This window comes from Nycticebus coucang, chromosome 2 (genome assembly GCF_027406575.1).
Source record: "Nycticebus coucang isolate mNycCou1 chromosome 2, mNycCou1.pri, whole genome shotgun sequence".
Classification (NCBI taxonomy): domain Eukaryota; kingdom Metazoa; phylum Chordata; class Mammalia; order Primates; family Lorisidae; genus Nycticebus; species Nycticebus coucang.
This window is the reverse complement of record NC_069781.1, coordinates 47715552-47742458: the sequence shown is the minus strand read 5'-3', so window position 1 is coordinate 47742458 and position 26907 is coordinate 47715552. Positions and strand designations below refer to the sequence as shown.

Here is a 26907-nt window from a genome sequence, read left to right as displayed (position 1 = left end):
CTATAGACCAACACTACATGAAAGGTAAAGAGTAATTTTTAGGCAGAAAAAATGATCCAAGATGGAAGCCTGGCTATGTATGAAAAGTGACGAGCAGAGAAAAGACTAAAGAGTAAGTACTGGAGAAGATCCAAGTGGATATTGAATGTACCTACCAACAATAATAGCAGATGATGTGATTCAAAAACAAATAGAATTAAAACAAAGAAACAGTAACTTACAAAGCAGGAGACCTTGTATAAATTTGAAATGTTAAGGGAGTCATAAAGTAATAGTTTACAATAGACAAGTTAGACTAGTTTGATGATGCGTGCTATAATTGGTATAGAACTAGAGTAAAATATATAAAATGAATAGTTAGGCAGCTGAGAGAGAAGAAAAAGGAGTAATCAAAATAACCTTAAAACATAAACATAGAACAAGTAGAACAAATGTAAAACAAAATGCAAAATGGCAGATTTAACCTCAGTATGTCAGTAATTGCAGGAAGTATAAGTGGCTTAAAAAGAAAAAGCTGCTTGGGCGGTGCCTGTGGCTCAGTCGGTAAGGCGCCTGCCCCATATACCGAGGGTGACGGGTTCAAACCCAGCCCCGGCCAAACTGCAACCAAAAAATAGCCGGGCGTTGTGGCGGGCACCTGTGGTCCCAGCTACTCGGGAGGCTGAGGCAAAAGAATCGCTTAAGCCCAGGAGTTGGAGGTTGCTGTGAGCTATGTGAGGCCACGGCACTCTACCGAGGGCCATAAAATGAGACCCTGTCTCTACAAAAAAAAAAAAAAGCTGCTTTAGGTTTATGCATAAAATAATTTAATCATCAGATTTCACATAATCTACTCTGATGATAATGAAAATGAAGAATTAAAATGTCATGAAAACTAGAATGAAGAAAGAAGGTAACAAATAATGTAGAAAGAGAAAAGAAAATCAGAAAAAGAAAAAGTGAGGGACAGTGACAACTAAAAAAACGAGAAAAATAATTACAAAAGGCATTATGGATAGGTGAAGGGGAGAATACACATAAAATAAGATCTGAGCTACACATGCTGTAAATTTAATCATTTCAACTTTAAATAAAAAAGAATGTATGTATACCATGGAATACTATGCAGCCTTAAAGAAAGATGGAGACTTTACCTCTTTCATGTTTACATGGATGGAGCTGGAACATATTCTTCTTAGTAAAGTATCCCAAGAATGGAAGAAAAAATACCCAATGTACACAGCCCTACTATGAAACTAATTTGGGACTCTCACATGAAAACTATAACCCAGCTACAACTTAACAATAGGGGGAAGTGGGAAAGGGGGTGGGTGGGTAGAGGGAGGGGAATCGGAGGGATCACACCTGTGGTGCATATTACAGGGGTATTTGCGAAACTTGGTCAATGTAGAATGTAAATGTTTTGGCACAGTAACTGAGATAACGCCGGAAAGGCTATGTTAACCACTGTGATAAAAATGTGTCAAATGGCTTATGAAGTGAGTGTATGATGCCCCATAATCATATCATTGTATACAGTTATGATTTAATAAAAAAAAAAAAGAAAAAAAAAAAAGAATATATAGGCGGACATGAAGTTTATTTGTAATTTACTATGATAAACTATTTTAAATTGCACACAAACTTTATGTGCACCCTGTTTAAGGTAAGCCAACACTTCTATTAGCAATTTAGATATATATTCTTTACAAACATAGAGATATTAACTTTAAATTTTTGTATTTTTTTAATCCTTATCTGTTAAAATTAATTAAAACAGTTATCTCAGAGAGATAAAAAATATACTACTTTATCTTAGAAAGCTCTTTTTAAAATGTGATGCATAACATTTTAAGCATTCAAGATATTTTATTTTATTTTCCACCCCAAGGTCTGGTAAAGTGCCCCCTACTCTGGGACCTACCCAGTAAGCTCCCAGTAAGCTATGCCCTACCATGGCACAGGGATAGGGTGAGGTGGGGACTGCCATCTCCCCCATTCCCTGACCTGGGTGGGCATCAGCCTGGAACTTGGTGTCTGGAAAGCACATCTAACCCAGAGGAAGGGAAGCTGTGTACCCCACAGCCTGAACATGTGCCCCTGCTGAGCCAAATGCCATCTCCCTAGGCTCTTGGTTTTCTCCTCAGCTTTGTACCCTCTGGCCAGACTATGTGCCCACTGCCTTGGCTCTGTGCTCCTTACATGGTGTCCCTTGTCTATGTTCTGTGTCTCTTCCCGGCTTTGGGACCCCTATCCAGGCTGTGACCTTAGCACAGATTGTGAGCCACTGCCCAGATGGGTAATGTCCCTGCTCTGCTGGGTGCCCCTGACTAGAGTCTCCCCTGCCCCCTACCTTTCTTTAGCTCATCTACCATCTTGACCTTGAAGCTGCACTCCTCACAGGTGTGCCCCTTCTTCTCCCCGGTGCCCCAGGCCTGGCACTGTACACAGGAGCGCAGGTCCTCACAGAGGCCCAGGCAGATCTTCAGGGGTGAGGGGAGGAGTACTAAGCTGGATGAGCTTCTGTCAGGCCCTGTTCCAGCAACCTCACAGCCTTGGCTGGCTTTCCTATAGCGCAAGGCTCAGCCCCTCCCAAACATCTGCCCTGAGTGCTGGGTTCCTACGCCCACACCGCAGGAATCCTGGCCTCACCACTGAGTAGTTGATCTCACAGGTGGTGTCTGTGTACAGAGACTGCTGGTTGCAGTGACAGTGGCCACATTCACAGTGGCCACGCCCATTACAGATGCCCAGGAGCAGAAAGGGGTACCAGAGAGTAAGCTGTGCCCCATGCCTTCCCCCTCCCATCTCCTCCCTCCATAGGATTCTTTTTTGAGGAGTTCAGTGGTCCTGACTCACGCCTCTTCTGCTGCCCTGTACTGCCTGTCCCATGCCCAGGCCTACCTCATTACCGTGGATGCAGGTGACATTGCTGAGGGGACAGTCACAGCTTGGTCCTGTCCAGCCAGGCTCACACACACACTAACCCATGGAGCAGTGTCCCCGGTCTGCAGAGCGGTAGGGGAGAAGAGAGCCACATTTGCACCTGCAATCCAGGGTTCCCACCTTAAAGGCAGGGCCTATGGGGGCTGAGCCACGGGAGCTGGGGTGTCTCCAGTCAAGAGCAGAAGTCATCTGTTCCCAGCCTCCTGGAATCTCCTCCCCTTCATCTCTCCCCTGCCATCCCACCTTCTACCTTCCACTCTGCAGCCAGCATGATCATTTCAAAACACAAATACAATCATGTGGCTCTCCTATTTAAGAACCTCTCATGGGTCCTAGACCATGCAATAAGGTAAGAAAAAGAATTAAAATGTATAAATAAGAAGTAAAACTGTCATCATTATTTATAAGTATCAGGAAAATGTCACAAAACATCCAGAAGAATCTACAGATAAATTATTAGATTTCACAAGTGAGTTTAGCAAGGTGGCTGGATTTAAGGTTAGCATATAAATAGTTAGACAATGGAATTTAAACCTCTAATAACTCCATTTTGTCCAAAGGATTGAGTCCTGCCCTGGACTAGAGCCCAAGCCCCTTGCAATCTGGCCCCTCCTGTTTCCCCAGGAGGCCACACTTCCAGCTGTACTCAATGTCTCCTTTTCTCCAGTGGTGTCTGATTCTCCCTTCTGGGGTGGACAGTTGAAGAGAAGAAATGGCAAACAAAAGCAAGAATAGAGAGAGTAGCAAAGCAGGGGCTAGATTTCTAGTGGCAAGCATATAATGGGGGCTCACTAAATATGTGAAGAGTGGATTTTCATTCATTCTCCTCTGATTAACTACCAATCCTTCCAGGTGTCCCCTTATCTGAGTTCTGTGATTCCCAAGTTTTTATATTAAATCTCTCTAGTTTGGCCTGGAGATACTTTGATAGATAGCTCAAATCCAGTGCTTGAACAGAACAATGCATCTCTCCTCATCTGATGGATTCACTCTAACATTCTTTTTTTCATTGTTAGCTTGCTCAGTCAATTTGGTACAAGAAGAAATAGTATTCATCCAGGTTGAGTAAAGAGCAGCCAATGGTTTCAAATATACTACAGAGAACTCAAAGTATCTTGAGGGCATCAACTTAGAATTTCACTTCCTTATCTGGCCTAAGTATTCTAGAACCTATTAAAGTGAGTAAGAGGGAGAGTAAAAACTGAACAGGATGAATTAATTAATTTAACATACATATCAAGGAGGGTTCTAGAGTTCAAATATATAAACTTGTAGAATCTTTAGAACTAGAAAAATCCTGGTTAATCATGTATGGCAACTCATTGCTACAACATAAATGTTTGTGTTCTTTCTGAGATTCTTGTTGAAACAATTTCCAATGCAACAATATTAAGACATGGGACCTACAGGAGGTGATAAGGACATGAGGGCTCTGCTTTTATGGATGGACCTAGTGCCTTATTAAGGGGCTAGAGAAAACTATCTAGGCCTCTTTTGCTTTTTTATTTCTTCCAACATGTGAAACACAGTCACCTGCACCCTCTGAGGGACATAGTGTTCAAAGTTAAAGTCATTAAGTGGAGACTGGGCTCTTTTGACACCAACCCTACTAGTGCCTTGATCTTGAATTCCTAGCCTCCAGAAGACTGAGAAATACATTTTTTTTTGTTTATAAATTCCCCAGTATCAGATGCTTTGTTACAGCAACACAAATCTACTCAGACCTTCTGTATTAATTTGTTAAATAGAATTTATTGAATTCTCAGTTTTTATTAGGTACTTTAGTAGACATTGGTAATTTGCAAATTAAAATATGTATTCCTATTCTCACATATCAGTGTGAAATAAAAGACTCTAAGTAATATATTGTAGATGTCTGTACAAAGTACTGGAGAATCACAAAGGAAGTGATGATTTAATTTAATGAGATGAAATGGATGAGAAAATGTCATATGGAAACGTCAACCTGAACTTAATTTTCAAAATTATCAGACACACTGCAGATGGAAAAAAGAGAAGAGCACTTATGTATGAAAGAACCACATGAGCAAGGACAAGGAAGAGACACACAGGAGAGGAGAGATGGTAAGAAATGGCATGTCACAGAAAGATGTAAGAGGTATGGGCAGACATGCAGGAGTTTTGTGTAATACCCAGGAAGTTATTGTCCCACCCCTGTCCAGACAACGAGTATATTTCAATTACTAGTATGGGGATGGCAAGATTAAATTTGTATTTTATCTGGATGACTGTGGTTAAAAATGTAAAGACTAAATTAAAAGACTGAGATTGCAGGAAAGAAGTTCAATTAGGAGATTAAAGATTATCAGTAATCCAAAAGTATATATTCTGTGGGTAAAGTATTTTGGAGGAGAAAGAAGGGTGAAACTAGACAAGACACATTAGAGACATTTTTACAAGGAAATCTTCCACATCAACAGGATGTCATTTTTTAAAAAAGATCAAGTAATACATGAAGGGGTTCTGGCACCAGGAATGAAGAGGCTTGACACAGAGTCTGTGTCGGGGGACTGAGGAACTCAAGGAGGAGCCCTCTTGAGCAAACCTCAGGTTTGTATTTATTATCATAAAGCAAGAAAAAGTAGTTAAAAGTTACTTATCAGACATCAGCACTAAAAAGGGGGAATATGGAAAGTTCCAGGAAAGATGATTCCAATTTGTTTTGGAAAAACGGAGACTTTAAATAAGACCTCTGGCTCCAGCATCAAGAGACCATTGGAATCTAGAGAATCTTTACAATAACCACTAGTCCTGATATCGCTACACCTCACATATCCATTTTCGCTTAGAGGCCAGTTTTGTGAGCTCCTCCACGTATACAGCTCACATGCCATTCTCATCACTCTTTAAGTCTTAAAGCAAAAAGTAGAAATTTTATACTAAAGTTCAGGGAGCAATTTTCCCTAAAACTATGCAATATATTTTTGTTCAAAAAACTAATATCTGGATTTGCACAACTTTAATTGGAAAGTTAGTAACTTTCAAAACTAATTACCTCTTTCTGGAAATATAGTAAGCTCCAGAGATATCTGGGTTTGTGAGCAAATTTGTGCTTTAAATCTAATCTTCATTGAACAGCTTCTACCATAGAGGACCAACTTTACTAGTGAAAAAACAGCCGATCCAAGTTAAATAAATATATTATTTTTTTGTATTTGAAATAAGATCCTAGAGTTATGTAAATTGTGTGTGTGTGTGTGTAGGACAGAATATTAATTAGCATCATAATTAAACCAGCAGATGTCTAAAAATATATTGTGAAGCCATTTGTACAACAGTAGGAAACATTCAACCTTAAACTGAAGAGATGATGAACAGAAAATAATAGGACAAAAAAGCCTTAAATCTATAGATTATTTAGAAAATTAAAACTCTATCAAATCATAATGTTTTAAAAGCATTCTACTTTAAATCATACTAGCCAATGGCAGAAAGGAGTGATGTTTTCAAAGGGTTTTAATCATTGTACTAGTGGAATTATTAATAGCCTCCTTTTTAATTTCTAATGTGACTTGTTTTTATGATATATCATAATTTTAGATGTTAGGCCTTTCTAGCTTTCTCTGATTCTTATAATCACCTTATATTTATGCTGTGGCATTCATGTGTGCTCCTTGCATTATGTCAAGGTTAGCGATTCCTTATTATGATTTATTGTACTTCACATCAGCAGACGTGTGTGGACAAGAAAGAGGGAGAGAGGAAGAGAAAGGGAGGAGGGAGCTATTTATGGGGGGAAAGCATATTATTTATTTTATTTTTTCATGGATGTCTTTTATTGTATTTATTTATTCATTCATTCATTCGTTCATTTTTATTTAGAGGCAGAGTCTCACTCTACTGCCCAGGCTAGAGTATTGTGGTGTCACAGCTCACAGCAACCTCAAGCTCTTGGGCTCAAGTGATCCTATTCCCTCAACCTCCCGAGTAACTGGGACTACAGTTGACCACAACACTGGCCTGGCTAGTTTTTCTATTTTTAGACAGGGTCTTATTCTTGCTCAGGCTTGTCTGGAATTCCTGAACTCAAGGAATGCCCCCATCTCAGCCTTCCAGAGAGCTAGAATTATAGGCATGAGCCACCATACCTGGCTTCTTCACCCACCCCCCAAACCTGTGCCCTTTTTTTTGTAAATGCAAAGTCTCACTCTGTTACCCAGACTAGAATGCCAGGTTACCATAGTTCATAGCAACTTCAAACACCTGGACTCAAGCAACCCTCTTACTTCAGCCTCCCCTCCCAAGTAGCTGGGACTATAGGCATGCCCCACCACCCCTGGCTAGTTTTTCTAGTAGAGATTAGGTTAGGGATTTTGCTCTTGCTTAGGCTAGCCTGGAACTCTTCAGCTCAAGCAATCCAACCACCTTGGCTTCCCAGAGACCTAATATTACAGCTGTGAGTCACTGAGCCAGGCTTATGCTTCATCTTAAAGGAGAAAAAGTTTTGCAGTAATCCCACTCCAGAGGAAACATGAATTCTCATAAAATGAGAATTGGTAAACATTTAATAAAAATTGTCCAAATACCTTTTTATACTAGACATTTTATTTATGAAACCAAATTAATGGAATTGGAGTGACATTTTAGCTATAATAGTTTAGGTAATATTAGAGTCATTTCAATATAAAAGGCTTAGGTAAGAAATGTTAATAAGCAGAGTTTAAATATATGCATAAAGCAAGAAAATGAAAAGTTTCCTAAAATGACATTTTTAATAGGAGGAAAATATATACTTTTTTTTGTATACACATTATACATTTTACAATGCACATTATTTAATGTGTATATAAACAGGAAGCTTGCAAATGAAGATTCAACTCTTCATTGAGGTACAAAGAGTTTTAAAGAATGGGGCTTGGAATCAATAAAACAGATGTTTGGGAGGGAGAAAGGAAGAGACTTACCTAGTCAGCAAAGAAGGTCTCGTTATATAAAAACAACCTTACAGGTAGGTAGCAGACCTCAAAGGAAATACCTTTTTAAATCTCTTATGGAATGTTAAGCATATTAATAGTGAAGGAAAGTTCCAGAACTGAGTTCTCTGGGGTAAGTCAACATAAATTGTACCACTTGTCTAACTTTTTCCACAAGTATTATTTAACATGCATGTTATTGTGATTGAAACATATGTAAATGCATAGATTTCTCAATAGTGTGAAGAGTTTATTAATTTCAGGTTATAATCCATGTCTTAATCTATTTTTTCACCTCAAAGATCTTTCTCCAGTGTATTGGTTTAATAAAAGCATGCTGGATGACTGAACCACAGAATGAATTCTAGTAATTCATGAATGTGTGGAAATTACACTGCCAGCTACAAGAATGTTATAATTTTTTTATGCAAAATGTCATCAATTGTGATATTATAAATATGAGATGAGACAATGGAAATTAAAATCTGATGAAACATACATGGCTATGTGAACTGGAAATAAAATAATTTGAAAGTACCACTATAAGTTGTCTTGTGTACATTGAAAAAATTTGAGACCAGATTCAGTGTACTGACTGTTTTGCCAAAAGGCTAGGGACCTAATACTTTTCCAAAGTAATTGCTTGCTACTAGCAACTTTGCCTTAGTCACAGTTTTCCTAAAATTAAATATTTGATGTCTGTTAGGGTATGACTCACTGTTGTAGTCAGGTATTACAGACATGAACATTGTAAACCATTTCTAAGTCATTTTAAATGTCCCCAAAATATTTCCCTAAGGTGAAAAGCAAATATTGAAACCTTATTCCATACCTAGAAATTCATAAAACAACTTGAAGTATAAAATTGTTAAATGGATTACTTAAGATCACATAAGGTGAGATACTGGCTTCTGAGTATCTACTTTCAAGAATGAATTCAATGATTGACCCTGAAAAATAATCAAAGGCAAGAAAAATTCATTCACATGAACAGTGTCCCGAAAATCACATTGATGTATGCAATACGTTTGGATATTTATCAGACTCATATTTGGATTAATAGTTACCATTATATAATTGCTGTAGTCTAGAAAACACAGGAGTTAATGAAGCAACTCCAGCTTTTAAAATTTATCATTACTTTTTTCTTCATCAAATGATTCTCTCTTTTTGATCCTCATTGTATAAAATGCTAGTAAAATGATGGCATTAAAAACTTGGAGAATCTTCTAAATAGAAGATTCAATGTCAGCCAATATTCTTTGCATAATTAAAGTATCACAGCCTGGGCGGAGCCTGTGGCTCAAGCAGTAGGGCGCCGGTCCCATATGCCGGAGGTGGCGGGTTCAAACCCTGCCCCAGCCAAAAAAAAAATAAATAAAGTATCACAGCCTATGTAGATATAAAACGTCTATCTAGCTCTATGTTAAATGCATCCATATAGCTGGAGTGGCTGCATCCAGTGATGTAAGGCAGTGGTCTAAAGTAGTGCTTCCTAACCAACCAGCAGTTATTTTTCTCCCAGGGGACATTTGAGGAAGTCTAGATACAGTCTGCTTGCCCAGACTGGGTTGGTGGGGTCTGGGGAGAGCAGAGCTTGTAGGGAAGCCAGTCAGGTGTTCCCTGGCACTCTGAGACACCTTCTGCCACCATAGAAATCACAGCTGCCACTGTCCTTCTTTTGATGTTTTTGTGGAGAAAGAAGGCTAAGTTGGCACATGATGTCAGGGCCTGTGGGAAATGCAAGGTCCATACTTCCAAGGTTGAGACATAAGGAAGAACATATGAGCAGGTGGGTGTGATGCAAGGAGGCAGGAGGTTATCCAGTGCTCTGAGCAGTAATAGAACGGGGAAGTGGAGATTATTGCTTCTTAGAATGGTGTAATTCCTCATTTCCGGTAGAGTAAGGAGCAATTAGGATTTAAACAATCCAAACTCCCAACTCTCTGACTTGCCCATGACAAAAGAAAAAAAAAAAAAAAACTTTCTATTGGTCTCATCCCAAGTTTGTTCTTGGTATATACATGTTAAAATTATGTGTGAATTTCAAACATAAAATTAGAATGGGATTTTTATGATGATACATTTAAAAAATAAAACAGTATTCCTGTTCTATATTATAAAACAATATGCATGTTGCTTTACAATTTCTAAGACTATTATTTCCGTCTTAAGCGCCCATCAGGGACCAAAGAACAAAACTGGCATTCCATTGTTGCCCTGCTCTCTGATCTCTAAGTCCCAAGTAAATGGGGCATTGATCTGTTTCTCTGTGCCAGTTCCCGTTTTAGCATTGTGCCCATCTCCCTGGGTTCCTTCTTACAGCTAATATGTGTCTCATTCTTTGGAACTTGTATATCTATTTGATCTTCTATTCAACTTTTCAGGAACTGAATGTTTTGTCACTGAACTACATTGTTCCCAAGACTTGATATCTCTGTGATCCTGTTAATCCTCGTTTTCCTTCAATTTTCTGAATCCCTGCAGCTTGCCAGTTACTTCCAACATTATTAACGACTTTCTAGGAGACTTGATAGTCATCCTTAAATGGATGGGGTTAATTTCTGATCTAGAGTTCTGACGAGATATGTGAATGGGAATTCAAATTACTTTGGTCAGAGCAAAGGAAAAAATAAAGTCCACCTCCCAGGAGGAAGATAAACTTAGAAAGAAAAGCCTTGTACAAAACGCCTATCACTTAGGTAACTGGTGGGTTTGGGAGGTGAGTAAATGGAAATCCCCTGATATAGCAGAAGACAGAACGGATACTTGTAAAATGTTAAATAGCAGACCAAGGGAGAGAAGGACGTATACATGGGGTACATCTGGACAGGGATATTTACAGAATATTGATAATTGTCAGCACTTCCCAGTCAGACTGGAAAAAAATAAGGAGAACTTTGGAGGGTAGAAACAGTTTTGCAAGTATACCAAACTGCAGCTATGTAACTGATCGCCAATATTTGCCTGTAACTTAGGTCGCGCCTCTATTATACATATTGATTGAATACTTAACCATTTCCAATGATCACTCATCTCTGGGATCATATGACTAGAAATATAAATTAACATAAATTAAAATGCAGATTTTTTATTATTTATGTCAGTGGTCTATCAAGAATCCTAGCAGGAAAATTAAGGAAGTAAAGGCAAATAAATGGAACATTTATTAGTAGCTAATACAAATATAAAGCTAAAAAGGGCAAAGTTTCTTTGGAATGATTGGAGTATGGAAATATGGGTAAGGACTACTGATTAGAATCTCTTTCAAACCACCAATGATTATCATATTGACTAGTTAGGGAAATAAGCCTACTTAAGACAATTCCCTAACAAAAGCTTATACAAGTAAATCACTAGACTATAATCTCATTAATTATATGTCTGTCTATAACGTAAAGACTGTCATCACAGTCTTTCCCCTCCTATTCTTGACTGTTTCTTATTGCTTATTCTTGTGTTCTTTAGAGCTACATGTCGCCATTTATGTTCACTCAGTCACACACATCACGGTCACTTTCTTCCTTAAATTGCATTATTTTCCATTTCTTCTTTCCGCCTAAATATTTTTTCCACCTAAATATTTACTATTCAAATTAATACATTAATTTTTTCTTAAACCTTATAGTTACTTCTGTTTTTTAGTTCTTAATCCAATGTCAAAGTAGGTACATTAATCTCCTCTGTTTCTTACTGTTGGGGTTCAGACATGATATATATATATATATATATATGAAGTTTGAAACCGATTTTTGCTTTCTTGTCTTTAACTCCTTCATTATGAAAGGTAACACATTGAAGGATTTTTCTCCCATCAGATGATGATGCCTTAGTAGAGAAGTTGGATTTCCGAGGTCTTGTTTGGAGGCAGTGTCAGGTTTGTGAGATGATTCATTTGTGCATAGTCAGGGCACTTGTCTACTGTCAGTAGACTGTTTTTCCTTCATGTCTCAATTGGTACCCCTTACCCACTCTTCAAATAGGGAACCCATCATTGATGCCCATTTGTTTGACCTCCGATTGACTGGGAGGTCCTAGGGCTTTAGGTTGTTCAAGGTGCATGGCTTTTCTGATTTACCAATCACCAAGGCTTTAATGTCTCTTTGGTTAAGCTAGCACAACTGCAAAACATTCCTTGGAAAGTCTTCCACTCTTACATTTCTGAGGTTCCTACCAGGCATTGCCTTGATAAAGAGTCCACACTTATTGCCATTTTCAAAGCATCTGGTGAAATCCAGGAACTTTTTGATGAACTTGTCTACGACTTCTACTGGAACTTCATTGTGTGCACCACATGAGACTTTCTGGAAGGTCTTGCATTGCAGTTTAAATTTATCAAGACAACCCCTTGATGCTTGGAAATCTGCCACCCTGAATTCCTGTGTGGAATTTTAAGCACCTTCTTGGATCCTTGGCCCAGAGATATTAGGTGTCAACTGCCCTCATTTGTTTGAATCAGCTTACTGGGTCTTCCATTCTCCTCCTTTTTGACCATATACCTCTGCTCTCCTTACCATATCTCTCCAAATATTCACATTTACATTTTTGGATGTTGCTAGCGAGAATGTTCTTTGGCTACTGTTTTCCAGAAAACGTAGATCAACCTTTTCCTTCAATATCAGCTCTTTAAGTTCTTTCCTTTGGGTCATGATGTCTCAATTAATTGTAAACTCTTTTAGTAATTGTAGGATGTACCTACAATTCAGACCAGCACTTCATGTTGAAAAAATCTTCTGCAACACCTGATAAAAAATAGGGCATAAAGTACAACTAACCCTTGGTGTACAGTGAACAAAAGTGGTCAAGTTACAGAGGGTAAATTAATATCTTGTGTCACCTACTAAGTGATCAAGATATAACTTACAGATGTTGTCAGTATATGGAGGTTATCCTTCCATTGCATGCATGTAGTGCATGTCCAGTCTATGAAATTTAGGTCAACATAAAGAGGTGATCAATGTAGGGAGGTAGTCAACTATGGAAGTTCTACTGTATTTATCTTTCTCTGAATAGAATTTCCAATTAAAATATGTATTTTTATTGCTTCATTTTCAAAAATATTTTAAAAAATCACATTTTAGGGGAAGACGTGGGCCACCCACTAACAATAACACTGAATATGTTATAAACCTATAAATTAGTAAGTGTCTTTTTCTTTGATTCTTCATAATAAGAGCAACAATTTAAATACTGAATGAGGTTTTACAAGGAAAGGGAATTTTCAACTTAGTTTTCATGTATGAAATCCTTTGTTAATTAAACTTCCTAATATAATTCTGTTCAAGAATGATGACTAGATAATGTGTTCCTGAAAAACAATCAAGGCACTTGAGTGAAGTAATATATTCAGATAAAAAATGATTAGAGAAAGAGAGTTATTGCAGCTATTACAAGATAAAAAAGATGTACTGAAAGCAAGCCTACGTTTTATTTTACATATATTTGCATACAGAAACACATATACTTAGAGAGAATCTGAATCTTTCTCTGTGTATATGGTCATTTCTTTTTTATTATTGTTTGATTAACAATTGAGAAGAATCAATTATGAACTATTCCTAAGGGTATGTTTGCAAATATATACCACACCATTTTTTAAAGGTTAAATTTAAATCTTTTTAGAAAAATTTATTGAATTCTTTAAATCCCTGTAATATCTTCCGTGACATTTGAGGAGTTAAAGTACCTTTACCTACCTGAGTTAAACATGATAAATTATAAGAAACAAAAGAATCAGTTCAGAACTGAATAAGATACCATAATTACTTAATTACAGCTGGATTTCGTTAATCTCCAATTAAAAAATATTCTAAATTTCCATGTGTAGATGTGACTGTGGCATTTAAATGTCAATAGACTTATTTGGTATTATGGTGAAAATGAAAGTACTGGCCATCAAGAACAGAACAGCACTAAATGCTACTAAAAGAAAGTAAATTTGCATATTTCTAGACACTAACATTCAATATAATAAAAATTATAGTCAGCCAAATACCAGAGACCAATTCTTCATACATGTTTACTTCCGAAGCTCACATTTACTATTTTTATTTGGAGATAGATAAATACATCAATATAATTTGATAAACACATTTTTAAATTAACTGACATATTAGTATTTTATTGAAATAAAAAAAAGAGGATCCTCATCAATAATGGTAACAGCTATTCTTCTTGGGAAGCAAAGTCACCAAATACAAACTTCGGTCTTACTATGAATGGGCAAGTCAGTAAGTGAAATAGAAAAAAAATTATGTGCATTATACAATGGAAAATTACATTTGACAAGATGCATTTGGAGGAGGAAGGCTTTTATAAAGGACATTGAATTACTGAGGTGACATCCTTAAAACTTTGGACTCATGGTACAAAGGTGTTAATAACCTTTTTCACACGTTATCTTTTTATATTATGACATCTCTATGTCAAAAGACACAAAACTGTACTGGATAATATTTTAAATTATTTCTGGTAGTTATTGTCATTATGAATGCATTGCTATCTAGAAAATTCCACAAGTCAAAATATGTAAAATTGTTTTAACTTTAATTAGCATTGTAAGGAGTTGCTTTCTTTTTTTTTTCTTTTTTTTTTGTAGAGACAGAGTCTCACTTTATGGCTCTCGGTAGAGTGCCGTGGCCTCACACAGCTCACAGCAACCTCCAACTCCTGGGCTTAAGCGATCCTCTTGCCTCAGCCTCCTGAGCAGCTGGGACTACAGGCACCCGCCACAACGCCCGGCTATTTTTTGGTTGCAGTTTGGCCGGGGCCGGGCTTGAACCCACCACCCTTGGCATATGGGGCCGGCGCCTTACCGACTGAGCCACAGGCGCCGCCCAGGAGTTGCTTTCTTTGTGTAAAATAATAAAATACATTATGAGTTCAAGTCAAGCCAATATATAAAATCAAAAGACAAATACTGTCTTTAAGATGAAAAGCTAAAAAAAATTACTGTATGAAAACATTTTATTCCAGAAACACCCGCATACATACACATTATATTAATAGTTAATAGTTGCCGTAATCCATAAGAGAAGTCACTGTGTGTTAAGTGAATCATGTAGAAAAATAATAAGGAATTCCACCTTCTCTTGTGAGATTTTGTACAAAGACAAAGCAAGTTACTGAACTTCTGCCTTTTTTTTTTTTATTTTTTTCAATCATGCTCTTCAAGGACAGAATCTTGTATGTCTTGAAGCCAGTATTTATTCTATAATCCTTGTCATTTTGGCCAGTTTGGTTTTGGTGAGTTGAAGGCACCTTTTACCATGAAGATCTGTTTGATCTCTTGAGGAGTTTATTAGCCTATTAACTCCACAGAGAGTTACTCTTCCAGTAAACCAATCAAAATGCAAGTTCAAAACAGCTCTTAAACTTTTCATTCTACCATTGCTTTGCTATCTAATGAAGAAAATAATAAATCTAATCACTTAATTATTACTCAGTAATCTATTATTTATTAATTTTTTACTTTTTTTGCTGACATCTTACTATATTGAAGTACAAAATTTCATAATAGATTTATTATCTCCAATAACTGTTTTGAACAGCCTGTCAAGTATGCTGTTTTCCTATCTCTTAGCAACACTCATACAGGTCTCATACTTTGATAGTCTTTTCAAATTATTAAAACTGAGCAAACTTTTAATTTTTCTTTTCAAGGCCAATACAAAATCTTCCTTTACCTTAGCCTGGGATTTTATGAGGGCTTGGGAATAGTCACTAGGATGTGTCCTACTCTGACATTCATTCCCAGTGTCACCATGTACACAACACATCTTTTAGCCCATAAAGAATCTCCAGTGTTGCATGGGAAAAGGGCATTTGCCTCTTTAAGAACTGGGTGAAGTAGTAAGAAGCTCGTTTTCTGTTTGCCTTGTTGTGTCTTGGTTTCTTTCTTTTCTTTTCTTTTTTTTTTTTTTTGGAGACAGAGTCTCACTGTGTCACCCTCGGTAGAGTGCTGTGGCATCACAGCTCACAGCAACCTCAAACTCTTGGGCTTAAGTGATTCTCTTGCCTCAGCCTCCCAAGTAGCTGGGACTACAGGTGCCCGCCACTACGTCTGGCTATTTTTGTTGTTGTTGTAGTTGTTATTGTTGTTTTGGCCCTGGCCAGGTTCAAACCCGCCAGCCCCTGTGTATGTGGCTGGCTCCCTAACCGCTGAGCTAAAGGCACTGAGGTGAAATTTCATTTCTTAAATGATAAAAAAAGTATTAATTCTAGAAACTCTTTAGTAGACAGTCAATTGCTATTAATAATTCTTTCTTACTTTTAGAAAAACGAATGACTCTTTAAGACAATGCAGCATGCCTCACTAAAAACAAACTTAGGTTTTATCTTCCCATATACACCATGCTCATATGTGAATTTTTTTTTTTTTTAGACAGTCTCATTATGTCGCCCTTGGTTTAGTGCTGTCACAGCTCACAGCAACTTTAAGCTCTTGGGCTTAAGGGATTCTCTTGCCTCAGCCTCCCAAGTAGTTGGAACTACAGGTGCCCGCCACAATGCCTGGCCATTTTTTGGTTGCATTCTTTGGTCCAGTTTAGCTGGCCCAAGTTGCATTCGAACCTGCTAGCCCCGGTGTATGCGGCCGGCCTGTTTTGGTTTCTTTGTACATTTCCTTTATATTGGTCCTAGCCCTAGAATTGCTGGGGAAACCATGTCACATGTAGTCAAGTACTAACCATCTCTGGTGCACTTACTGAATTACGGTGGTTGGACTTATGATGGTGCAAAATGATATACATCGAGTAGAAAGCATACCTTAAGTATCCATGCAATCACTTTATTTTCACTTTCAGTGTAATATTCAACAAATTGCAAGAGATATGCAATTCTTTCTGATAAAATAGGCTTTATGTTAGATGACTTTGCTCAACTGTAGGTTAAGGTAGGATTCACAGTTTGGTTTGTGTTGACGACTACCATACTACCATAAATTTCCTTTATTTTCATTTAACAATCAATGTGTACCCTATTCTTCTTCGTGGAAAAATAAGACATCCCCTGAAAATAAGACCTAGCGCAGCTTTGGGAGCAAAAATTAATATAAGACACTGTCTTATTTTCGGGGAAGCAGGTAAGTGTTCTGAGGTCATATGAGGTAGCCTGAACTAAGCTGTCATATTTGGTAGGTTAAGTCTATGAAATCCATTTTTGGCTTACAATGTTTTCAACTTGCAATGGGTTTATCAATTTGTAATCCTGTCTTAAGTAGAGAAACATTCGTATATGGATTCTTCTGAGTGCTCTGAATGGCTTCCTCATTGCACAGGTTTCTACTATGGAAAGGCGAGCTCAAAATTGATCTCTCACACTTCCTTTAGGATTTATGGTCCATTGCACAGCATTTCTTTTTGAAAGGTATTGTGAAAAAACTAAAGCCTAGCTACCTTTCAAGGTGAACACTAAATCTACAAGAATTTCACAAATTGTTGACAAGCCAAAACACAAAACTTGGGCTGTTTTTACTTTTTCTCTGAACTCACTACTCTGCAATTTTCCCTCTTCAGTTCAAGTTAAACAAACATATGAGCATATTTAATGTCTAATTAGATTCCAAGCCCTGGAAAAAAAAATTCCAACCAAAATAAATGCCAACCAAGAAATGCTCCCTCTAATTTTGTGAGAACTTTATCTCACTTGGTTTTTGTTGGAGGATGTGTATATATGTGTGTGTGTGTGTAGGGGGTTCACTCTTCATTCAGTTTCTTTGGAGAACGTTTCCCCGCAAAGAAAATAGTTCAATTATCTTTCAGTTCATGCTTGTTTTTGTGGACATAGAAATGATTTGTACAGTAGTTAGGTTGAATCAGACACAGTGTAGTAAAAGCTCTTTGTGAAATCCTAGTAGCTGGTTGATTATTTTCTTGAAAATAAGAGGATATGTTTCTCTCTCTCTCTTTTTTCTTTTTTTTTTTTTTTTTGGTTCTTAGTCACAATTCCAGGATAACAGGAAAAAACTCCATTTGTTATTACAATAATATGTTTTTCAATACTCTAGTCAAATAATCATTGAGTTTCATGTAGATATACAGGGTGGCCATAAATTTAGACTATTTTAAATTGAACACAAACTTTATGGTCACCTTGAATATTCCTTAAGCATATGATTCTCCCAAAACATTGGTCCAAAAGACAATCCTACAAATGATACTAGATTTTTTTATCCAGAGGATTTTCTAACATTAAAATTACTAGAGTATTCCTTAGCCTATGGTAATAAGTTGAAGCATTATCAGTAGAAGTATCATTATTCAATATAAGATAATTTTGAGCCATGGAAAGCAACAATTTTATATGATTCAAATTAATACTTAGAAAAGAGTGGCTAAATATAAAAATGATATAGCAGGTCATTATATGTGAAGGCAAACTACTTATGTAGGTGAAATTATGACAACCAGGCCATTCTTTTGTTCTTCACATTAAACTCCTTGCTCACACTTTTCCTGATCTTGGAAAAATACTTTGCCCCACCAAAATAAAAGCAAAAACAAATCCTCATTTGACTATTATGTGCATGCCCATTGTAAATGAAGCAGGAGAGACGATAAAAACTGATACCTACATATTACATAGACACCATGGCTACTCTTCAGCCTTAGCAAAGGAAGTAACTTCTGTCATTTGTGACCACATGGATAAACCTGGAGGACATTATACTAAGTGAAATCCAGGCACAGAAAGACAAATGTCACATAATCTCACCTAAAAATGTCATACCCTTAGAAGGAGAGAGTAAAATAGAGGCTGATGGTATGAAGGGCAGATAGAGAAAAGAGAGCTGTTAATCAAAGGGTGTAATATTTGAGTTAGACAGGAAAAATAATTCCTATGGAAGAAGGCATATTTGTGTGTGTGTGTGTGTGTGTGCTATGAAAACTCAGAGACAAATTCCTTCAGTATAGAAAGGGATTGTAGAGAATGCACAGACATCACCTGCCAAATAAAAAAGAGACTGATTTTTCACTTATGATACTGAAACAAGGTTTCCATTATAGATTAATTTATTAAGAATATACTTTGCCTTCAATTAACTTTAAAGACAAACTTCCCTGCAGGCTGAAGCTTCATTTCTTCTTCTATTACTCATTTAAGATTATACTAAACTAAATTGTACAAGACAGCTACCCACATATTATGCAATCCCCCAAAATGAGTGATATAAACTCCATAGAATTACGTCAATAGAATCCCCTTCTATTCAAATATCTAGAAAGACATTAAAATCAAATAAGAATTAGGTTTTATTCATTTTGAGTTAAAACAAGACAAAAATGATCAATTTCAGCCATAGGAGCTCATTAGATACTTACCAGAATCAGGGTTAATAATCAGCTATTGTGTTATTTATTTTTTTATTGTGTTATTTTTGACTCAATATTTATAAGTTAATTCAGAATCTTTACTTTGTCTCAATATTTAATGAGAGCTAAGAGTTAGTAATGCAAATATTATTACTATAATTAAGTAACTAATAAATGTGGAAGAACATTTTTAGGATTTATGACAGTTACCCTAGGGGGGAAATCTGCTCTTATACTTTAATACTTATTATAATACAAGCTCACATTGCTTATTGTTATTAAAAAATAGAAAAAGAAACCCTCCAAGTTTCTAAGAGATAGTATGGAGTAGTGAGAAATTTGAAGAAAAATTATATTTTTTTACATTCAGCCTCACCAAGGATTTAGCCTGCTGCAATTGTAAAAATTTGATGAACTTAAGTATAATTGTGAGAAATGGCCCATTGAGTGGTTGATTGTGGCACTACAATATCTGAGTGAAACATTATCTGATGATTAAAGATGATGAGCATTTCTTCATGTATCTGTAGGCCGTGCGTCTGTCTTCTTCAGAGAAGCTTCTGTTCATGTCTCTTGCCCACAAGGAAATGGGATCACTTGTTTTTTGCTTAGTAATAATTTTGAGTTCTCTGTGGATTCTGGTTATTAGACCTTTGTCAGAAGGACAAGTTGCAAAAATCATCTCCCATTCTGAGAGCTGTCGATTTGCTTTACTTACTGTGTTCTTGGCAGTGCAGAAGCTTTTTAATTTGATCAGATCCCAGTAATGGATTTTTCATGTTGCTTCAATTGCCTGGGGTGTCTTCCTCATGAAGTATTCTCCCAGGCCAATTTTTTCAAGTGTTTTCTCTGCACTCTCTCTAAGAATATTTATAGTTTCATGTCTTAAGTCCTTTAACTAGTAAGAGTCAATTTTTGTTAGAGGAAAAAGTATGGGTCCAGTTTCAGTCTTCTACTTGTTGCCAGCCAATTCATCCAGCACCATTTATTGAATAAGGAATCTTTTCCCCAATTTATATTTTAATAGGCTTATCAAAAATCAAATGAAGAGAAGTGTCTGGGTTCACCTCTTGGTCAGAAGCTTCTCTGAAGAAGACAGGCGCATGGCCTACAGACACATAAAAAAATGCTCATCATCTTTAATCATCAGAGAAATGCAAACCAAAACTACTCTGAGATACCATCTAACTCCAGTAAGAGTAGCCCACATCACAAAATCCCCAAACAACAGATGTTGGCGTGGATGTGGAGAAAGGGAACACTTCTGCACTGCTGGTGGGAATGCAAGATGGTCCGTTCCTTTTGGAAGGAAGTTTGGAGAACACTCAGGGATCTAAATGTAGACCTGCCGTTTGATCCTGCAATTCCTCTTCTAGGTGTATATCCAAAGGACCAAAAATCATTTGGCAATAAAGATATTTGCACCAGATTTTTCATTGCAGCTCAATTCATAATTGCCAAGTCATGGAAGAAGCCCAAGTGCCCATTGGTCCATGAATGGGTTAATAAATTGTGGTATATGTATACCATGAATACTATGCAGCAAGAAAAAAATGGAGACTTTACCTCTTTTATGTTTACATGAATGGAGCTGGAAAATATTCTTCTTAATAAAGTATCTCAGGAATGGAAAAAAAGTATTCCGTGTACTCAGTACTACTGTGAAACTAATTTATAATCACTCACACTTGCATATGAAAAATGAAACCCAACTTTAGCCTAGGATGAAGGAGGGAAGGGGAAAAAGAGGGGAGGGGAGGGAGAGGGATAGTAGGGGGACCACACCTATGGAGCACATTGCAAGTACAAGTTGGATCTATCATGTGTAGAACACAAATGTCCTAATGCTATAATTGGGTAAGTGAGGTGACAGCTATGTTGATGAGTATGATGTAAGCACTCCAATTTGTACAAAGAATCAACACATTGAAAATGGCATAAATGTATTTGTGATCTATGTACAAAAGACTTAATAAAAAATAATAATAAAAAAAAGAAACATTATCCAAAGGAAAATCTGCCTGCTCTGTCTCCTGTCACCAACAGTAATATGTATCACTTTTCTGACTTCTTGAAAAATTCTAGAAAATTGCAATGATGGCTACCTTTGTCAATTAATTATCAGTATAATATTTCCTGGGCCATGTACTTAAAATCTCATGATTTCTTCTTCTTATTTGAGCTTCTTTTGGACATCCCACTGCTCCCTGAAATCTGTTCTTCTGTGAGGCCCATTTCTTCCTCTTTCTCCAACAAGCAGGCATTTTTAATTTTCTCTTTTTGAGCTGTGTGACATTCATTTTTGTTATGCCTGCCTCTTGTTAAAGTGTCTTAAAACTCAAAACGTCTTAGGTATAGTTTCCACATTTCTTTCTGGTGGGAAATACTCATCATGGAATCTTGAACTACAGCTGCTGTTAGGATTTTTGAAGATGGTTTTAGTAGGGTTATAGAGACGACAAATACAACAGCTATGCCTTCCACTCCCACTAAAATAAAAAGGTTTGTTCAGATCTTCAATTTTCCAAGAATTTAGTAAATTCTGTGAACTTCAATGATACCAGAAATATTTTCCAGCACATAATAAATTGTCTTCCTGGGTTCCGTTTTCCACTCTTCTATCCTCTTCTAGATAGCTCAGTTGAGATTCTTTTTTTTTTTTTTTTTTTTTTGTAGAGACAGAGTCTCACTTTATGGTCCTTGGTAGAGTGCTGTGGCATCACAGTTCACAGCAACCTCCAACTCCTGGACTTAGGCGATTCTCTTCCTCAGCCTCCCGGGTAGCTGGGACTACAGGCGCCCGCCACAACACCCGCTATTTTTTTGTTGCAGTTCGCTGGGGCCAGGTTTGAACCTGCCACCCTTGGTATATGGGGCCAGTGCCCTACTCACTGAGCCACAGGCACCCCCCGAGATTCTTAATTTTATAAACATCCTTCACTTTTCTTTTTCATGAAGTACACGGCTAGCACCATTTATTGAATCTGAGGGATTGCATGCTGTCATCTTTTTCCTTTTATGAATAATTTTTATAAAAATAATTTTATTTTATAAAAATAATTTTTATTTTTATTCTTAGAACACTTTTCTAGAAGGCAAAGTGTTTAAACAAAATCTTCTGTTGTTCAATTATATTAAATTTTCCCGCTTTTGGTAGTTCCAGTGAGGAAATGGTTTCTCATCAGATTTCAGATCACAGCAGGTCTGGATTTAATGTGTTAACATTGTGTCTCGGTCCTCTACAGAATGCCTCGGTATGCCATTTGTAGCCTGCACAGCCCAACAACACCCCATCCTTTTCACACCAGTATCAACTCCTATAAGAACTATATTATTTTGAAACCTCAAATACTGTTTGAATATTTTCTAAATTTTCTCTCTACCCTTCACAAAGATTTTATTGAAATGATTAATTCTCCAACTGCTCATATTAGTGATTCTATACCTGTAGTTTTAAAAATGCAATTTTGCAATTTTTTTCTTTCTGGGTTCACATTGGGTTATAAAAATTCAAAACTGACCACATGCGTGTATAACAAACCCATTACATGCTAACTACATATGAGTTAGTGATCAATGACTTTAGTACACACAGCCTCCCTAACTCTACCTCCATGAAAAAGATCTCTATTCCTTCTGGCCCTACACAGAGTTTAAAATAATATAAAGAGGAAAAGAATTTGAGTCCATTAATCTTACATCATTCACCAATGTGCAGCACTAGAATTTTAGAAATAGCTAAAAATATCATACACTAATAATTTATGTCCCTTATATAAGTTGGCTGCTTTCCCTAGTTTAATTCCTGATCTTTCCTCCATGTGGTAAATGACAATACAACGTAGAGAACAATTTGGGATTAAAAGATAGCTCTGTAGTATAGTCTGTGCTAGTCCTGGATAGGTCAACGTCAACAACTAAGGCTCAAAAAGTTGTTAGATACCAAAATCCCATAATATCACATCAGTAAAGAATAAACATATACTGATGGGGAACAATCACATAATGATGTAGAATGGGAGCTTTAGCCTATTAAAGTACAGGTTGAGCTTGCTAATGTCTCTGTCATTAACAGATACACTTGAGTCTACATAATTTAATATATCTGTATCTATATCTATATTTCAATATACATAACTCAGTTTGCCCTGGTAACCAAAGTAAGTTCCTTTCCACTATTTCTCATTGCTTACAAGGACAAATATAATTTGTGGTGAGTAATTAACAAAATCCTCTCCACCACTGAAACTGACAGTGCTATTGGATGAAAACCCATGCACAACACAGACTCAGAGAGCAGTAAATCAATGTGATAATAAAATTGAATTACTAAAAAGGAATTGAATCTGTGGTCACAATTGGGTCTTTTAATACTTTTCCATGCTTTGTGGAGGGGTATTTCAGTACATCACCTGAATAATGTAATTATCTAGCCATCTATACTGAAGTCACTGCCTATGATCACCAAGATCTAGAAATCAGAAATTTGAAGACATAGACCTCAACCCTCACAATATGAGTTTACCATGTAGACTCAGGAAAGAAGGAAATTTTCTGCATTTTGTATTCATCCTGGGTGAAGGGGAGAAAAGCACTCCAACCAAACAGAGCCTAGAACAGGCAGACAAAAGCCCGCTCCTTATACCAATGAGATAATCTTCTTGCAAAAATAAAGAGGAAAGTCTCAGGCATGGGCCACACACATCAATTCAATGAAACTTTCTACAAATGTGAAGACACAAGAATAGTTTGTGTAATTTTTTTCTAAGTGTGAGCACAAAAGACATGAAAGACTTTTAATTTCTTTTGCTACTTCTTGTGTGTTACTTAATAGAAAACCTGAGAGTGACATCACCAAAAAAATAGAGTAGGGAACACCAGGACTTTTCCCCTCCACAGAAGCCAGTTAAGGACCTGGTAAAATCTGAAAGAATTCTGGAATTAAACACACACACAAAGAGGAGAACATGGGGTTAAAAATAGAGGTAAAAGTGTCATGGCATTCTCAATTGCTCACTTGCTGTCCTCTAATCCTCATGTTGGTGGTGGCCGCCAGTATGAGGGACACACTCCCAGTGCAGACTTCTAGTACCAGAGGGAGAAACTCAGCCTTTACTACCAAGAAAATGTGGCTGTCCATTGTGTCTGATCTAGTGGCCCCCAAGGGACTGTGCAATGGATTGCCTTTGTTCAGCCCATCTCAGATTGTTCTCAGGGATGGAGTGGCTTTCTGGGTAGCATTTTCCAAAATCATTGAAGGCATAAGTACTGGCCACGCAGACTTGGGCAAGGTATAACGGTTGAGATAAGCGATGCACAGACTATAAAGAGAACGCTGGAGCAAGTTCAGAAAAGGACTGTCACAGACAAAACCATTCACACCCTTCAGCATATTTTGCGACCAATCTCTGTGGATCAGCGTGTCTACGGTGATAATCTCAAATGTGGGGTCCTGCCAATAAATGGCTGTTTACATGATTGCTTAATGGATCCAATGTGGATGAGGTGAAAATGGTTGACCTTCACTCTTTCTTATTATAAATTGTTTTTTTTAAACATTTCTATCTTTCTTACATATTTTATATAGAACTATTACTCTCTTGTACTACATTTAGAACATCTAATTAATATTATTTATATATATACCATTTGACAAAATTCCTGCTTTCTTATTATGATTTCATCCTGCTTTTTGTTTTTCTAAATAATAGGGTAAGTCATGAAAAGGTATATTTGAATACCTATTATTACTAAGAGATGGGTAAATATAATCATATTCAATCTCATAATGATCTATAATGTACGTATCATTAGACACATGATACAGATTGAAAAAGAAGCTAAAGATGGGAATATGTAAAACGAACAAACAAGAAAAATATTAACCACACAAAATAGGGCCAAACACACAAAGTACCTCTATCATAATATAAAACAAAATTGATCTTGCTTTGAAGTCAGGACATTTTACACACTACCTCCATGTAGTAAATAATAATTAAGAAACATAAAAATATAGTATTAGTATTAATGTTTAATCTTTAAGTCAAATATATTTTGTGTTACATATTCATGCCAGTTTTATTCAAGGACAAAATTCATAGGTTAAGTGAAAATTAGAAAAAGAATTTGAAATAAAAATTGTAACACAGCTAGAAAGGTCAAATATCTTGTGCAGCAAAGTAAAGTGACTCACACTTAAATATGAAATATGAAGACTAATTAAGCAGCATTAATTATGCAAATGCAATGTGTTATGCTCTTTCACATATTTCATTTTGTTATTTTAGATTAAATCTCTGAAATATAGATATCCAAACTTATAAATAATAAAACTGTAACTCAGAGGATATGAACTGACATTCGGAGACAATATTCACACTTAGAACTACCACGTCTAAGTCAGGACTCCTTTCTTTTTAATGCCAAATCTTGAATCTGTCCAAGATTAGATTATCATGTTTATACGACTCAATAATGTCCTCATGACAACTTTAAGGAAATTCAACATTGCTACTAAATATAAAGAAGATTGACCAAAAGAGGAAAAGTGTTTAGTGTTAGGGATTCATTGACAATTTTTGTGAAAGGTTTTTCTCTCTGTAAAAGTGTGAAAATGTTTTTATCTTTGTTACTAGGCAGCTTTCATGAGGGCAATCATATCCTTCAAGTCTATAAGTCTTCATAGAGATCGGATTAGAAAAATGTCTCACATGCTAATATATTTGATTCTATTAATCATATGTATTAACACATTGGATTAAAGGTACATGTTTACATGTCCAACATTCCCATACCTGCTGGATTTTAACTTCTTTCTAAAATGGAGACAGTTATTTTTATTCTTTGTTTTGCAGCAACCCAGGTGCTACACGGATCTTGTTACATAGACGTGCTTAAGAGTAAGAGTTCATTAACCTAACCTACATAGAGTTCCGTGGTGAGAAAATAGCTTTTTCTTAGAAATAATGAATCAATCTTCTTTTAAACTACTCAGATACTTTAATGCTCCCTCAGGAGGCTGATTTACAGATGATAAATTAGCCTGAATACACAGAGGATAAACACTGACACACACCCCATAATGGGGATCAACCCCTTGGACTTTTCCTAAATAGAAATAATTTTTTTTTTCTTGCCAAGGGAGTTACTCATCTTTAGGACCATGAGAAATTTGTGAAGTGGTAATGATTTGACAAAATACAAAGTTTACATTTAAACATACCTAGAGAAGAGTGGAGTGTTATCTGAAATGTTATCTTAGCCATCAGCAAGACAATTCGCCAGGGATAGACTTGTAGACATAAAGTATCAGGACACGGGTTCTGTATATGCTTTAAGAGATTATAAATATTTGCTTCTTTTTTTTTTTTTTTTTAATGTAAGCAACTTTTATTTCCTTTAATCCTAACAGCCATTCTCCTTTAATCCTTACAGCCATCATAGTTAACATTGTGCAGGTCAAGATACTGCCTTCAGGGAAATTTATGTAAATTAGGGATACATCTTTGTTGTCTCCTGATTAGCTTCTAACTCTGAAATACTCTAAACTTTTATCATTTTCTCTTGAAGACTCCAGGATCTTTTTTTTTTTTTTTTTTTTTTTTTTTAATTTTTTTATTAAATCATAAGTGTATACAATGATATGATTATGGGGCATCATACACTCACTTCATAAACCATTTGACACATTTTTATCCCAGTGGTTAACATAGCCTTTCCGGCGTTATCTCAGT

At 36.5% G+C, this 26907-nt stretch overlaps 1 pseudogene; it reads right to left on the bottom strand.

Annotated features, from left to right (window-relative positions):
- Positions 1-26907, bottom strand: part of LOC128596495 (cell cycle progression protein 1-like) — a 101990-nt pseudogene that overhangs the window by 9046 nt on the left and 66037 nt on the right.